Raw genomic sequence first — 17159 nt, 5'->3', positions numbered from 1 at the left:
TCAGAGCCAGACAGCCAGGAGAACTCTGAGCTTCCCTCTCTGTGCCTCAGTTTCCACCGCTACAGAGCACAGACACTGATGCCTCAAACGGCTGCTGAAAGCCTTCCAAGAAACAGCAGAGGTCAAAGCGCCCAGCGACCTGCGACTGAAACAAATCCGCCCTCGGGCTGCAGGCCTTCTCTGTGCATTGCCAGGTGGGGGCGGGAAAGGAAACGGAGGAGGATCGCATTCTGGGGGCCTGTCCCGGGAACTGGGGCCGCCCCGCAGAGTGATGGCCGCAGTGGGACGAACCTCCAGATAAATAAGAACAGTCCGCGTGAGCCGGGCTCATCTTAACACTAAGCAGAGGGGCCTGGGGCCGGACTTGAAAGCTGCCGGCTGAGATGGATGGGCTGCTGCCGAGGCGGGGGCAGCTGGGCGCGGGGGATGAGTGATGGGGTGTCGGGGCGCTCAGTCACCGCCAGCCAGAGATGCCGGCCTCTGTCCTGCCGCCGGGACATGTGCAGGGCCGCCGCCCCTCCCACGGCCGTGCGGGGGATTTATGGCTTCGTTAAAGGCCCGGAGAGGGGCTGAGGCCAGGCCTGAGGTGGGAGGGTTGGATGTCGGCCTGGCTGCCCCTGCTGGATTTCCGCCCTGAGCAGTGGAGGGGAAACCAGGCCGGGCCCCACGGGGCAGTGTGGCTAGGGGTCAGGCACAGAGGGGCGTAAGGCCTGGCCTCCTTCCTTAGGTCGGCTGGCCCCGGAGGACGTCTGGGTGGAGGGTGCTGGCATCTCCCAGTAACCCCCTGTACCGGCCCCACCCTTGGCTCTTGGTCTGTGTTTATACCTTGGCGCCTTCGCAGCTCCGCTTGCTTTTTCCAGCTGCCTTGCTTTTCCCCACACAGGTCCTTCTGCCTGGAGTGCCCGGTGCCTTGCAGAGCTCCCACCCTTCCTTGCTGCCTTGGCGCCTGTGCCACCGCTGTTGGAAGGCTTCATTTGACACTCCTGCTCCATCCTGACAGTGCGGGGCTCCCTCATCAGGGCCCTGCTTTTCTCCTTGTCCATCAAGGCAGGGATCCCCTTATTCTTCGTCTTTAATCTGTGATATTAACTAAACCATTTATTGCGCTCTTACTATGAGCCAGGGGCTGTGCTCAGCATTTCAGTATTTTATTACTGACTGTGTTCATCCATTTATTTCATAGACAGGAAAACTGAGCGTTGGAGAATCACTTGCTAGGATTCAAACCAAGGTCTGTCTGATTCCAAAACACAAAAGTGCTTGACAAGTCCGTGAAGTATCAGCCTTGGGGAAAATCTGCAAACATGGAGCAAGTTTTCTCTTTTTCCCTTGCTACTGTTTTTCTGAGTTTGGCACCCAATAGATTCAGTGATATGACTTCACATATGCACAGTAATGGGACTTCACATATGTCCTCCGATTTGATCCTTATAGCAATTTGGCGAGGTCAGCCTTATGATGATCAACCCATTTTACAGAGTGGAAAAACTGAGATCCAAAGAAGGGACATGCCCTGCCAGGGTCACAGCCAGCAGGTGGCTGAGCCAGGGTTCCAGGATGTCCCACACTCTTTCCAAGGCCCCTCAGCTCTTCTCACACCTCCTCTCTCTCAGCTAGGTCTCAGCTCTGGAGGGTGGACCTGGGGAATGCTGAGACCCTACAGGTGGACTTTTGATCCTTCTCACTGGGGGAGCACAGGGGCCTTCAGGCATGAAACTCTTGGGTCATCCATGAGCCTCCCTAAAGCCCAGGCCCTCGCTAACACCCACTCCACTGACCTCGCTCCAGGAGAGATCCTTCCCTTTGGTAGGATAAAGCCCCTGGCTCCCAAGTCACCCTGGCCTCCTACCCCTCTACATCCTTCTGTGCTGGGGTTGAGGTGCCTGCCTTCCTGGACCTGCAGCTCTGGAGTTGGCACAGCTGTTAGTCAAGAAGCAGCTTTCTCCCACCATCTCAGCCTCCCTGACAGGTACTCTGGCTCAAATAAGAGTGTGGACAACAGCTGGGCATGGTGGCTCACACCTGTAATTCCAAAACTTTGGGAGGCCGAGGTGGGTGGATCATGAGGTCAGGAGTTTGAGACCAGCCTGGCCAATATGGTGAAACCCTGCCTCTATTAAAAATACAAAAATTAGCCGGGTGTGGTGGCGCACACCTGTAGTCCCAGCTACTCGGGAGGCTGAGACAGAAGAATCACTTGAACCCAGGAGGCGGAGGTTGCTGTGAGCCGAGATTGCACAACTGCACTCCAGCCTGGGCGACACTGCGAGACTCAGTCTCAAAAAAAAAAAAAAAAAAAAGCGTGGACTACAGACAGTCCATCGAGGCTGTCTGGGGAGGAATTGGAGCAATGCAAACTAGATGCCTTTTTGCCTCCACGTCCTCACAGCCCCACTGCCTTCTGGGTCTCTTAATCATCTATTTTGGGTCCAGATGTTTTAACCAGTTGAGATTCTTAACACCTGTCCCAAAGGATCGGTCAAGCTCTCCATTAATTTCCTATTTAGGAGGAATGGGAGGCTTTGAGGAGGAGATTGACATGTCTGCAATTGTTGGGGAGCACAGGACTAGAGTTAGCACTTGAGCCTGCAAAGATTTTTCTGCCTTCATCATTCATTCATTCATTCATTCATTCATTTATTCACTCACTCATTTACTCACTCACCTACTGTGTGCCCTGTTTGTTGAGCACCTACTATGTGCAAAAGCAATGTTCTAGGCATTGGAATACCTTCATGAACAAGACTGGCAAATATTTTGTCTTCAGCTATAGCCCAGTAGAAAAGACAGGCATGAGACAGAAGTTCAGAGAATAATTAAGGCATGCTGTGACAAATCACTTTGCTCACATCTCTGCTCAAATGTCACCTCTTCTGAGTGACCTTTCCGGACCTCCATGTTTAAAATACCACCCCATCAATCTCCATCCCCTTTCCTGATTTTTCAAAAAGTAGGAGTATGAGTATTTGGTACAAGGTTATACATTTCTTTGTTTTCCTGTCTTCCCCACTAGACAGTGCACACCACGAGGGTGGGAGTTGTGACCCCTTTGTGCTCTGTCTCCAGCACCTGACCTACCATGTGCTCTGAGTAGATACTTATTGAATGGAACATGAATTAATGAATGAATGCTACAAAGAAGATATACAGGTGCTCTGGGAAGAAAAACAGGGAAACCCAACCCAGCCTGGAGTTCAGGTGAGGTAACCCCCAAAGCAGGAGCTAACTTCAGACTGAGCTCCAAAGCAGGCCAGGACACTAGAAAAGAGGCAGGAAGTCTGGGCGCGGTGGCTCACGTCAGTAATCCCAGCACTTTGGGAGTCCAAGGTAGGCGGATCACGAGGTCGGGAGTTCAAGACCAGCCTGGCCAATATGGTGAAACCCCATCTCTACTAAAAATACAAAAAAACTAGCCAGGCGTGGTGGCGAGCGCCTGTAGTCCTAGCTACTCGGGAGGCTGAGGCAGGAGAATTTCTTGAACCCAGGAGGCGGAGGTTGCAGTGAGCCAAAATTGAGCCACTGCACTCCAGCCTGGGCAATAGAGGAAGACTTCGTATCAAAAAAAAAAAAAAAAAAAAGAAAAGAAAAAGAGGCAGGAAGAGCATTTCAGGCAGAGGAACCACAGCACGGGCAGAGCCCAGGATATTGACGATCTGCAAAGGTCCCCTATCTGCAAAGCTTACCCTACAGGACAGTCACAGGCAGCTGCCTCGAGGACATACCAGGGGGAGCCAGCAAGCCTTTGATGGCACTGCAAAAGAGGCTCCAGATCCTTGAATTAAAATTCTGGCTATGTGATCTTTGGCAAGCTCTTTAACTTCCCTTAGCCTCTTTTCTCATTTGTAAAATGGAGATGAGAGTGACACCTACCTTGAGGGGTTACTGTAAGGATGCATAGAATGACAGCTTCAAGTTTTTAGATGAGAGCCTGATCCGTGGTGAGACTTTAACAAATGCTGGTGGCCGGGTGCAGTGGCTCATGCCTGCAATCCCAGCACTTTGGAAGGCTGAGGCAGGAGGATTGCTTGAGGCCAGGAGTCCCAGACAAGCCTAAATAACATGAGATCCTGTCTGTACAAAAAATTTGAAAATTAGCCAGGTGTGGTGGCATATGCCTGTGATCCCAGCTACTCGGGAGGCTGAAGTAGGAGGTTTGCTTGAAACCAGGAGTTCAAGGCTGCAGCAAGTCATTGATTGTGCCACTGCACTCCAGCCTGGGTGATAGAGTAAGATCCTGTCACTAAAAAAGTTAAAAAAAAAAAAAAAAAAAAAAAAAGCTGGCTATGTTAACACAGTACTGCCTCCCTTCACCCGCTGGAAAATTTAGGCCAAGGTAATCAGGCTGTCACAGAAGCAATATTCTCAGCTGGCTTCAATCTAGGAACGGTGGGGTGGAAAATAAAAAAGACTCCCAGTCCCTTGAGCAAAGCAGTTGCCTCAACCTCAGTGTCCTCATTTGCTCAAGGAGGCCTCGGCCGGCTTCTCCGTATGGCCGAGTTTTCCTCTCGCGGCCCGTTCCCAGCCAAGCTTCCTGTTCCCTGAGGTTTTCACTTCCTGTCAGAGACCTCAGGGCCTTGCACATCCAGGCCTTCACCTCCTGCACGGATATTTTGCACTTTCCACCTTCCCCCAGCCCAGATGTCCTGGAGTCTTGCCTCCCCGGCTCCCTCTGGGCCTGCTCTCTGTCCCTGCCTGGCCACCACCTAGCCAGCAAGCTGTTGGCCTCTCCCCAGGCATGCAGCGCCTGGTGCAGGGGCTACGCTGCCCTGAAAACCCCCAGGATACCAAGCACCCCCGAACTCCACCCATCTGTGATGACTTCAGCAGAAAGTCCTGCCCATACTTGTGGAAATTAGTGTGTGTGTGTGGCGGGGGGGTTGGGGGCTAATCTTAGAGAGGGCCCTATTTGCCCCTCGCTGCACACCACAGGGAAGACATGCTCCAGGTAAGTGCACATTTTCACACATACTCTCGAGTGCACGTGGGCTCGGGAGGGCTGGAAAAGCTTCCCCCTGGACAGAGCTAGTCTCAGAAACTCAGGACGTGGGAAGGGGGTCACTGAGGGGGAGGCTCTGGCAGTGGGCCCAGCACTGTGGTTTCTGATGCTGCCTCAGCCGCCAATTGGAGGGAAGCTTGGGAGGAGGAGGAGGAGGAGGAAGCACTGAGTGTGCAAATGAGCAGTGACATGGGAAATCTCACAGGGCAGAGGCAGCCTTCAGGATCTACACCAGGACGAGGTGACCTGGTTTCCCCTGGTTTGGTGGCCCTGGAGGAGTCACTGTGCTTCTCTAGGCTGATTCCCTCTTCTGCAAAATGTCAGTTCCAGACAGTAGGCAGCGAAGAGTGGGTAGACCCAAGTCCCAGTCACAGCCGGTCTCCCCGGGATCCTGAGGCTGCAACAGAGGGTGCTCCTCGCTGGGCCTCCATGTCCTCATCTACAAAACGGGGACAGTGACCCTGACCTTGCAGGATTGTCCCAAGGTTGAAAAATGGTGTACACAGAGCATCAGACACACTACCTCTTAGATACATCCCTTCCTTGAGGCGCCTGCCAGGCCCCAAGTGAGATCAAGCCTCCTCTCTAGGGTCTTCCCTCACCAACAGTGGCCTTCACAGCACTGGGTGCTGTCTGAACTTTTATGCATATTCATGGGATGATCTGACAAACGTCCCTTTCCCCACTAGACTGTAAGCTCCTTGAAGGCAGGGATCCCAGCCTGGCACATAGTAGGGGCTTCTCTTAGTCAAGATCCAGCCAGGAAACCAGAACTCAAGCCAGGTATTTCAACAGAGGGCATGTGATATAGGGAGCTAGTTCGGAAGGTGTTGGAGGAGCTGAAAGGCCTGAACGGGGATGGTGAGCCACCCACCGACAAGCAGTGGCAGGCAGCTGTGACAACCTGGGACTCCAGAGACGGGGGAAGAAGTGCCGATACCCAAAGCCTGGGAACCGGACTAGGTGTGGGACATCGGAACCACAGTCAGGCAGGGGGCTGCCCATGGGAGCTGGAACCCTGGCGGTGACCCAACCACTTCCCAAGTTGCCACTAAAGCAGAGAGAAATGAGGAGGAAGACCCTGGCTCCTCCCTTCCGCCCCGCCCGCTGATCTCCATCCAGTTCTTCCCATTGGCCAAGACTAACAGGAAGCCGGCGGGCAAAGGAGCCTGGGAAATATATCAATAGTTGGCAGGAGTCAGCTCCGAGACACAGGGGAGGGCCAGGGAAAAGTAGAGGATCCATCCGTTTGCTGTCTGAGAGGGAAGGACAAATGGCAGCCCCAGGGGTCCCCTTATTTACTGGTTCACAAATGTGCACAGCATTTAGGAGGCACACAGGGCAATGTTCTGAGCTTTTGACGAATGAGCAGCAGGAGTTCAGTAAATGATACCCATCCTTCTTGATGGTGCTTTTGTTTTTGTGGTCAGACGCGTTCCAAGGGGCTCAGACCTGCTGTGATTCTGAGATTTTTCTGTCTCTGACCCCAAGATCCTCACCCCAACCCTGGCCTTTTTGGGCTCAGGGAGCCCAGACCCACCCCCTTCTCCAGGCCCTGCTGAGAGTAGGGGGAGGAAGGGCAGAGGATGCCACCGGGCCTGAGCCCCTGCAGAGCCCCTCCATCTCTGCCCCGGGCTCCGTGGGGAGCAGGCTCTCCCTCTCCCCGCCTGTCAGTCAAACCCTGCCGCTTGGAAGTTCAAGCGTGGCCAAAAGGAAGCAGATTTCAAAACACACCTCTGCTTGCCCCGCTTTCCTCCCCGCCCCCTCATCCGAGCTGACCCAGGCTCTCTGGGGGCTCCCTTGCCCCAGGCCTATCCCAGACAGAGCTGAAACCATAAGGATCTGGGGCAGAGGTCGGGTGGGGTGTGGGGAGCAATAAGGGGAGCCAGCAAAGGCTCCCCCAGCAGCCTCGGCCCACCCCTCTCTGGGGGCTGCTCCTCCTGTGTGGAGAACCTGAGGCAGATCCTCAAGAAGGCCCCTGGGGGTGACAGGTGGGAGGGGCCTGACCCCTGAAATTCAGTGAGGCCGGGGGCCTGCCTGCTACCTTTCCACACTTGCTGTTTTATTTATGATGCCATCCCTGCACTAGCACAAGCCTTGGCTTCTAGAAGAGTCTCTGTAAATATCTGTTGAGTGAATGTGTGAATTCGTGAATTCCCACTAAGGAGAAATTGGTTCCACTTTGACTCAGAAGGTGAAGGAAGGTGTGGGGCTGGAGGGGCCCTGATAGTTCCACCAAAACCAGAGCCTCAGGGGCCTCGCTCCTCTGTCATCGCCTCCCTCTGGCTTCCTCTCAGCAAGGTGGTTCGGGTCAGAGCCCTTGGGACCCCATCCTGACCCTGCTGCCTTCTAGCTGTGTGACATTGGACAAGCCAGTCCCTCTTCAACCTTAGCTTTCCTCACCTATGTCATGGGGAGAGACCTGTCTCCTCCACAGTGTAGTGTGAGCCCTGAAGTGAACCGTGTCCCACAAATAAATCCTAGTACAGCCCCTGTGTGCAACAAAAAAGGCCTCACAGATACCAGCAACCTCACAGATACCAGAATGCACTGGAAATGCCTTTCCACGAGGTTGTCAATAGGGTTAAAAGCACGGCCACTGTGAACAAATAGCAAATAGCCATTGCTTCTTGGCAATTTCTTTGCAAAGGCAGATGGAAATGAAGCAATGCCCAGGCGTGGAGGCCGATTTTGGAATGAATGTCTTGACAGTGGGAGTTCACCCTTCCGAGTTGTTTTGCGAGTTTTTTTCTCATCTCCCCTGGTGCCCCCCGCTCAAAGCCCGACCATAAAAACAATGACAGCCGGGACCACATTGTTCACTTTATTGCAGTTTTGTTTTCCATTTGGAAAATCTCTCCCCAGAATGTGCTCGAAATTTTGAAGAGGTGAGTTAATATATCGATGATGTCTTTATTGTCAGGACACTTCCTGAATTAGAAATAAAAGGCTCTGCTGAATTCAATCAAGTGGCATGGGGGAAGGGGTCCTTTCCCAGGATGGAAGCCCTCCTTTTGTGGCCAGCCTGGAGGGGGTGGGGGACCAAGCTTTCTGAGGCTCAGAGAAGACTCCTCTAACTCTCGAGCTTGACAGTTGGTGCCCAGTTTCCCCCGAAGGCAAAGGAGAAATCCTTGCCCTCCAGGGAGCAAAGGGCCAGGCAGGTGAATGTCCGAGATGTGGTTCCATTCCTGGCTCCTCCTGGATTGCTCAGCTCCCTACCAGCCCCAGCCTGATCCTCCCCCAGTAACCTCCTTCGTGTGAGACACCCGGGAGCGTGGTGTGGGACCTCCCTCTGCAAAGCTATGAGGAGACATACTTTGACCTTGGTGCCCCCTCCGCCGTGAGTTCCCCTCCTCTGCTCCACCAGGCCTCACCAGCCTGAGCCCTCAAAGCCTCTTCCCCGCCACTGCCACTTTCTTACTGTCCTGTCGGAATGCCTCTGATCTTTTGAGTCTGAAGTCTGTGAATCATAAGAAGAGGCAGATGGCACAGTGGACTACAGAGACCAAGGTTTTGGAATTGCACAGATCTAGACTTGAGTCTCCTTTGTCTCTTAGTTGCTGTGTGATGTTGAGCAAATGACTTCATCTCTCTCTGTTTCTCAGTTTTCTCTGCAGTGATGGAAACACCCAGCACAGTGCCTGGTGGCTACGGATGCTACTTGTTCACTTTCCTAAAGTCTGTTATTGCTGGGGAAAGAAGGAGCCCATGGATTTTGGCAATGGATGGTACCAGGCCGCAAAAACTTCTTTTCAAATAGAAACAAAGCAGAGGGATGGTCATTTTAATGAACACCTACTATGCGTCAGGCACACAGCAACCCTATTCTACAGACTCAGAGAGGTTAAGTTACTTGCCCAAGGTCACATAGCTAATGAAAGAGGTCCAGGTTCCTACCTGGGCTTACAGACTCCCAGTTCATGCTTAGTTTTCTTCACCCTTGGCAAAGGAATGAATCTCAAAGGGTGGAATGTGGATCCCCATGGGTGGGTGGGCACGGGCAGCCCCTGCTACTGAAATCCACAAGCCCGCCCTGCTGTGAAGGAGGGAAGGGTCAGGGCTGAGGCCCCACCACTCTTGCCCTCCTTCTGGTGACCTTGGCTGAACGCAATGGGGGACTCTGCCTTCACCTGGAGCAGTCATGCTCTGGGAAGGGCCATTTTCCTCTAAGGAGAAAACATCTTTTTCACGCACAGATGCCTGGGTGGGATTCATTTCCCAGGGCCCAGTGTTTCTGGTTCTATTTTTTAGTTTCTTTTGGTGGATTTGTCCTTACACCTTGACCGTGTGCCACTTTGAGCCTCGATAGTCCCGCTTCTCAAAGGCCATCTTGGTCCCCTTTAGGCCAACAGCATGGGGGGTCCAGGACCCAGAAACAGGAAGTTGGGGAGAGCTGTGTTCACTGGCGGATTTTTCTCTGTATTGTAGGTGGAGACATGAGGACTGGCAGGATCAGGAGGAAGGGTGGGCTCTCTGAGAGCCCGGGAGACTGCCGATTTGCTTAGTTCTCAGGACCGGTTGAGGGGTTAGGTGAAGAAGCCGTGGGCTGGCACAGGAAGGAGACGCCGTACCCAAAGCTGCACTTTAGCTAAGGATAAGATGACTTCAGGCCAGGCGCAGGGGCTCACGCCTGTAATCCCAGCACTTTGGGAGGCCAAGGTGGGCAGATCACTTGAGGTCAGGAGTTCGAGACCAGGCTGGCCAACATGGTGAAACACCATCTCTATTAAAAATACAAAAAAATTAGCTGAGCGTGGTGGCCAGCTACTCGGGAGGCTGAGGCAAGAGAATCACTGAACCTGGGAGGTGGAGGCTGCAGTGAGCCGAGATCGCACCACTGCACTCCAGCCTGGGTGACAGAGTGAGACTCCATCTCAAAAACAAAAGGATAAGATGGCTTCAGGTCTCAGTGCTCAGCACCCCTTCCTTCGCCCCAGGCAGTCTAGGAAGGAACCCGAGATACTGAGCTTGTTTGCTCTTGACTGCTGTGCTCCCTGTAGGAATTGCTATCCCTCTCTGTGCCCTGTTTCTCCTACCTGAAAAAGAGGAAGGCTCAGTCTCTTTAGGCCCCTTTGGAACCTCAGCCTCCCCTCTCGCTCCATCATCCTCATCCTTCCTCTAAAATATGACAACATCCTGATTCCTCTCCTCTCAGGCAACCAGGCTTTGCTTTCTATAAAACTTCCAGCTAATCTAAGAAATGCCTCCCCACCCATGTGTTCATGTGTTCATTGTGGAGGTCTCTTCCTTCCTAAGGCGCCCCTTCCCAGGGCTGTTGAAAAGGTAACAGGGTTCGTGTGGTGAAGCTCAGATGTGGGGTCAAGTCACAAGTCTGTTACCGGAAAGGGGTCTCCATCCAGACCCCAAGAGAGGGTTCTTGGATCTTTCACAAGAAAAAATTTGGGGTGAGTCCATAGGGTAAAGTGAAAGCAAGTTTATTCATAAAGTAGAGGAATGAAAGAATGGCTCCTCCAAAGGCAGAGCAGCAGTATGGGCTACTCGAATGAGTATACTTATAGTTCTTGACTATATGCCAAACAAGGGGTGGATTACTCATGAGTTTTCTGGGAAAAGGGCAGAGATTTCCAGGAACTGAGGACTCTTGCCCTTTTTAGACTATATAGGGTAACTTCCTGACATTGCCATGGCATCTGTAAACTGTCATGGTGCTGGAGGGAGTGACTTTTAGCATGCTAATGTATTATAATTAGCGTACAATGAGCAGTGAGGATGCCCAGAGGTCACTTGCATTACCATCTTGGTTTTGGTGGATTTTGGCTGGCTTCTTTACTGTATCCTGTTGTAATAGCAGGGTCTTTGTGACCTGTATCTTGTGCTGACCTCCTGTCCCATCCTGTGACTTAGAATGGCCAACTTCCTAGGAATGCAGCCCAGCAGGTCTTGGCCTCATTTCACCCAGCCCCTATTCAAGATGGAGCAGCTCTGGTTCAAATGCCTCTGACAACCCCACCACATTGAAGCCAGCAACCTGGGGCAGGGGCGTCTTAGCGTCTCTGAGGACAATGGCCGCTCCTTGTTACCTGGGCTGTTTGGAATAGAACCTGAGCCACCTTCTGCCCAGCCATGCCCAGTGCAGAGAGTCAAGAGATCAGCCTTTGGTTTCAAGCCTGCCCTCTAAGTTGCCATTGGCCAGGGATACATAACTCCATGTCTTTGTGTCTCAATTTCCCCATCTGAACAATGACGGTGTCCCTCTTCTCCACCACCCGCCTCTCCAGACACTGAAAGGAACCAGAATTGTGGGTTTCAGTGGCTGCTCCCAGATGAGGAGAGCCAGCCTGGCCTGGAGGCCTGGAGGAGGCTGAGGATGTGGAGGAAAGGCCACGTGCTACAGCCCCGCCCAAACCTTGCAGCAGGCACATCTGCAACTCCATCTGGAACAGCGGGACCCACCCACACACATGGTTGAGCAGCCAGACCTCCAGCACACCCCCTACCCTGCCTGGCTGCCTTTCCTGCCACCCCCAGATTTGTACCCATAATCCGCATATTTAGCAGTTCACCACATTGCAAGCCAAACCATAAATCCTTCCCAGGCGGGGCCCTGGGAAAGCGCTACTCATGCTTCTGCAGAGCCCCAAGGCCTAGCGTCTAAGACCCCATTTTCCAAGTCTCCAGGTTGGCAGGATGTCAGCTCTGTCTTCAGGTGTCCCCTGCACCTTCAGAGGCTGAACCAGGCAGCTAAGCAATCAGAATAGTCAGGATAATTCGAAGAAGAAGAAAAAGGAAATGAGAATGATTTCATTATTTGACTTTCAGGACACTGAGTGAGACGAGCTGGGCAGTACCATTCTCCCCATTCTGCAGAAGGGCATACCAAGGCTCAGGTTCAAGTTCAGAGTCATTCAGGGCCGACTCAGCCACAATGCCAGGAAGAGCCGTCATGTCTCAAAGGCCCGACCAATTCAAGTGAATTTCTAATTCTTGAGTCTAGAAGCAGCTAGGAGCTATGGTCAGAGCGTGGGGCAGGGGACCCACAAGCTTGGCCTCCAGTCCCAGCTCTGCCCCTAATCAGTTGTGTAGTCATGGCTACAGGGTTGATCCCTTAGAGCCTCTGTTTCCACCACCCCTTTACTCCTGGGCTCTCTCCAGCCTCCCAGTCTCCCACCTTCCACCTCCCCAGCCCCAACTCCAAAGGAGTACATAGGGCTTTTGAATGTCACTCCCTCTTCTTGAAAATGGAAATGGACACCCTTAGGGAGCTGTTGTCAAGAAATGTGCACAGCAGACATCCCGGTGCCCTTAACCGATCCTTGAACCTGACCCCTATCCTAAAATACCAGCCATTAGCATTTTCCTAGCTCTGTCTTCCAGCCAGATGGTGCAGTAAGTATTTAGTCCTGACATCAGCCCTTCGGAGACAGAGGAAGATGATGAGGAAGATAAAGAAGATGATGTTGGTGAGTGGCAGAGGCTGGGCTCAAAGTCAGAGCTGTCAGATTTGGAGGCCTGAGCCTTCACTACTGCTCTGTGCCACCCAAGGCATGGGAGTCCCCAGGAAGAAGGAACTCTCCACCATCTTGGCTGCTTTCTGTAACCCAGTCAGCCCCATGAGGCCCATGCCTCTCCCCAGGTCCTAAAAGGCATGTGCACCTCCCCATTTCCAGCACCCACCACATCCCCTGCTCTTCTGCACAGGGTCACCCACTCCCTGGATTGGATGTGAGAGGGAGATTGGAGATGTGACCTCCATAGCCTGACTTTGTTGCCACAGGCCTGGTCTTGACTCCTCAGCTCATTGGGGGCTCCTCGGGGTGGGATTTGGGGTTCCAAGTCTTCTGTTCTCTCTTTTATTCCTGCACCTAATAAGGGTTTGTGGATCTCCTATCTCATACCAGGCATTGCTCTGGTGATGGAGACAAAGCCATTCAAAAAAAAAAAAAACAAAAAACAACTATATCCTCAGTCCTACTGTCTTCAGCACAAGCTGGCCCCTAGGCAGTCTCCTCCCCTAAGTGTCCGTGGATGGATGGAACAGAGAATTGAGAAGGAAAATAGAAAAGCCACATCTGGAACCGCAAGACCAGCATGCAAATGCTCACTTGCCATTAGCGTGCTGTGCGACCTTGAACAAATCATGTGCCCTCTGGCCTCAGCTTCTCCATCTAACAAACAGAAGGCCTTGGCTCCAGCAATCATGCAGCCATGGTTATTCCTGTCCCACCTTCTCGATTGTTGCAATGCCCACCTGTAACTCTCTTTATTAAATATTATTCTTTAAATAGATGTACTTTTTCCAATTAAATACATTTATTTTAAAAGGTAAATTTATATTGCTGGGCACTGTGGCTGATGCCTGTAATCCTAGCACCTTGAGAGGCTGAGGTGGGCAGATTGCTTGAGCCCAGGAGTTCAAGACCAGCCTGGGCAACATGGTGAGATCCTGCCCCTAAAAAAAAAAAAAATACAAAAATTAGTTGGGCATGGTGGTGCTCACCTGTAGTCCCAGCTACTTTGGAGGCTGAGCTGGGAGGATTACCTGATCCCAGGAAGGTTGAGGCTGTAGTGAGTAGTGATCACACCCCTGCACTCCAGCCTGGGGGACAAAGTGAGAACTTATTTCAAAAAAAAAATTATATCACTCCTACAAATGAAAAAAATAATCTGTATCATTTGCCATAAGAAATAAAAGGGGCCGGGCATGGTGGCTCACACCTGTAATGCCAGCACTTTGGGAGGCCGAGGTGGGCAGATCACGAGGTCGGGAGATCAAGACCATCCTGGCTAACACAGTGAAACCCCGTCTCTACTAAAAATACAAAAAAATTAGCCGGGTGTGGTGGCGGGTGCCTGTAGTCCCAGCTACTCGGGAGGCTGAGGCAGGAGAACGGCATGAACCCAGGAGGCGGAACTTGCAGTGAGCCGAGATCACGCCACTGTGCTCCAGCCTGGGCGACAGAATGAGACTCCATCTCAAAAAAATAAAAATAAAAAAGAAATAAAAGGTAACCAGAAAAGAAGTATGATGAAAACAAAACAGTGTTATTGGCTTTACTGGAAACTGCACTGTGCCAGAGCCCAGGATCCCATGCCCTGCTCTGTCTTCCAGTTCATTCATCTAACAAACCTTCACTGAGCTCCTCCCATGAGCCAGGTGCTGTGCTGGTGCTGGAGATAAAGCAGTTAACAAGAAACAGACAAAGTCACTGCTTTTGTGGAGCTCACACACTAGTGGAGGCAGAGAGAAAATAAGTAAAATAACATGTAGTAGAGGCACTGACCAAGCAAAGCGAGCAGGGGAGGGGTCACTACCTTACCCAGGATGGTCAGGAATGGTCTGGATGTGAGTTTGAGTAAATCGAGGAAGGATGCAAGGGAGTGAGACGTGTGGGCATCTGAAAACAGCATTCCAGGTGGAGAAAACAGCAAGTGCAAAAGCCCTGAGGCAGGACTGCCAGCAGATCTGAGGAATGAACGGGAGCTGAGATCAAAGAGCTAACAGGAGCTGAGGTGAGGGAGGAAGAGAAACAAGACAAAGATGAACTGGGAGTCTGATAAGCCCAGGTAGGAACCTGGACCTCTTTCGTTAGCCGTGTGACCTTGGGCAAGTAACAACCTCTCTGAGCCTGTAGAGTAAGGTTGCTGTGTGCCTGATGCATAGTAGGTTCATTAAAATGACCATCCCTCTGCTTTGTTTCTATTTGAAAGGAAACTTTAGCTGTCTGGTGCCACCCCTTGCCAGGGAGACTGCTGTTAGCAGGGAAGGTTTAGAGCCTTGAGAAAGGTTCAGGTTGGAGGGGGAGCAAATAGAAACTTCCTCATTGGTTTAATCAGAAGAAAGGAAAAGAGTAAAGCGACAACTCTCAACAACTCTCTGGCTTGGTGACTCTATGCTAAGTAGCGCCGGGTCTTTATAGCTCTCTGAAGTCAGCCTGCGGAACTCCAACTCCGGGATGTGAATATTGGCCTTCCCTGGAGCATGTTTTGGGGCTCTCTAGGTTTCTTTCCTGCTCTGTTTCCAAGCTGAACACAGAGGCATCTAAAGCAGCTCAAGAAGTGATCTAAGTGGTCTGTAAATACCCCAGAGGGATCCCTTTCCCTTACCTCCCCCTTTTCATTCCATACATCTGCACTTTGTCTTGCCTTGCTTCCTGCCCCAGCCAGGTGAGATGGTCCCTGGGGCTGGAGCCGGTGCAGATGGGACAGAGGGAGGGTCTGATCAGGCATCCAGTTGGAGGGAGGGTTGATAGATGTTTGGAATGGACCTGCCTCTGCTCCTGTGGATGGATGACTGTAGAGTCTGGGCGCCTCAAGGGCGGGGCTGGGTTTTAGTTGTACTGAAACCTTGTTGTCCCATTCAGAGGCCAGGCCTGGTGGGTATGTACGAAGGTAACTAAATAGCCTGCAAGCTGATTGGGCACAGCTAATTCCCAAGGTGGCTGCGAGATGGCAGAATTCCAGTGAGGAAAGGAGAAGCCGGCAGAAGTCTGGGCAGGGCAAGAAGACCCTCAACGCTCACCCCGGGCTAGGCCAATGGGTGGTACAACTCCTGGGGCGCTCCTTGTGTTGCCTTCTATGAAATGGTGCCTGCTGGGGTTGTGCAATGCTCAGCCTTGCCTGGGGTCCTGAGTTTTGGCTTGCCTCGTGGTGCTGGCCAGGAAGGGAGAGCTAAGCTGTGTCTAACATGGACATAGCAAAAAGGGCTTCCTAAAAGGCCAGGCACTGGAACTTGCCTGGGCTGGGGCTGAAAGCTGGCTTTACTGTGTCCCCACTGTATGACCTTGGGCCAACTGCTTAAATCTCTCTGTGCCTCGGTTTCTGCATCTGTAAAATGGGGACAGATTAAATGAGCTAATACAAAAAAGTGCTTAGAATAGGGCCTGGATTGTCAGTCCTCAATACATGTTAGCTTTCATAATAAATGCCGTTGTGGTCATTATTATTATTTTCCTTGGCCAGTGAGTTGGAGAAGGAGTTTGGTTCAGGAAGGACATGATGTAGTGAGGACAGGCAGAAATGGGAGTGGGAGATGGACCCACCTGTGCCTGGCCCTGAGCTGGACACAGGCAGCAAGTGATGAGGCCTGCAGGAAAAGCTCAGCCAGAGAATGTTATGACGCAGAAGAGGGAGGAGGGGCAGCCCACGGGGACTCAGGGAGGCTCCGGATGACCTGTAATCCCAGCACTTTGGGAGACCAAAGTGGGTAGATCACTTGAGGTCAGGAGTTCGAAACCAGCCTGGCCAACATGGTGAAACCTCGTCTCTACTAAAAATGCACAAAATTAGCCAGGCATGGTGGTGGGTGCCTGTAGTCCCAGCTACTCGGGAGGCTGAGGCAGGAGAATTGCTTGAGCCTGGGAGGCAGAAGTTGCAGTAAGCCAAGGTCATGCCACTGCACTCCAGCCTGGGCAACAAGAGCAAGACTCCATCTCAAAAAAAAAAAAGAGAGAGAAAAGAAAGGATCTAGCAATATGTAAGGTGCTGGGTGCTTATGCATTTTATCTCATTTAATATTCACGTGTTGAGGACATTTAATATTGTTGATGATTATATTCCTATCATCAACAACTGTTATTATCCCTGTTAGGGATGAAGAGACTGAGGGTCACAAAGGCGAAGTAATTTTCTCAAGGTCACGCAGCTGGGAGGTGGTGGAGACAGGAGTAGAACCATCACCCACGCTCCGGGTTGCCCTCCGCGGGTGGGAAGGGTGGGCTCGCTGGGCTAAGAATTGGGGCAGGTCTCCTCTGGGCTCTGCCTCTGCGTTGCTGTGTGATCTCGACTCGGAGCTTCTTGCCCCTTTTCTGTGGAATGAAAGGGGAGCTAAGGAGGAGGGTGTCTGAGGGGCGAGAGATGAGCCTGGAGGAGAAGCAAGGGCGGGCAGGAGGGGCCGTGACCTCAGCAGGCTGGGTGAGGTCCCAGCTCAGGAGCATCCTGGGAGCTCTGGTGGACCTGGCCTGGAGCTAATTAGCTGCTGGGAGGGGAAGTGCAAGGGCGGCGACCTTGTGGGGGCGGGCCAGCGTCCTGCTGGCCCTGACACCAGGCCCAGCACCCACGAACATCTGGCCCGCTCTCATGCAGGCCTGGAGAGAAGCTCTGTCTGAGGGTCAGAGGTGGGGTGCAGATTGTCAGGGAGGACCTAGCTCTGCCCTGGGAGTTATGGGACCTTGGACCAGTTTCCCCATCCATCCTGGTGATAGAT

This window comes from Pongo pygmaeus, chromosome 9, assembly GCF_028885625.2.
Source record: "Pongo pygmaeus isolate AG05252 chromosome 9, NHGRI_mPonPyg2-v2.0_pri, whole genome shotgun sequence".
NCBI classification, from domain to species: Eukaryota; Metazoa; Chordata; class Mammalia; order Primates; family Hominidae; genus Pongo; species Pongo pygmaeus.
This window is presented reverse-complemented; position numbering follows the sequence as displayed.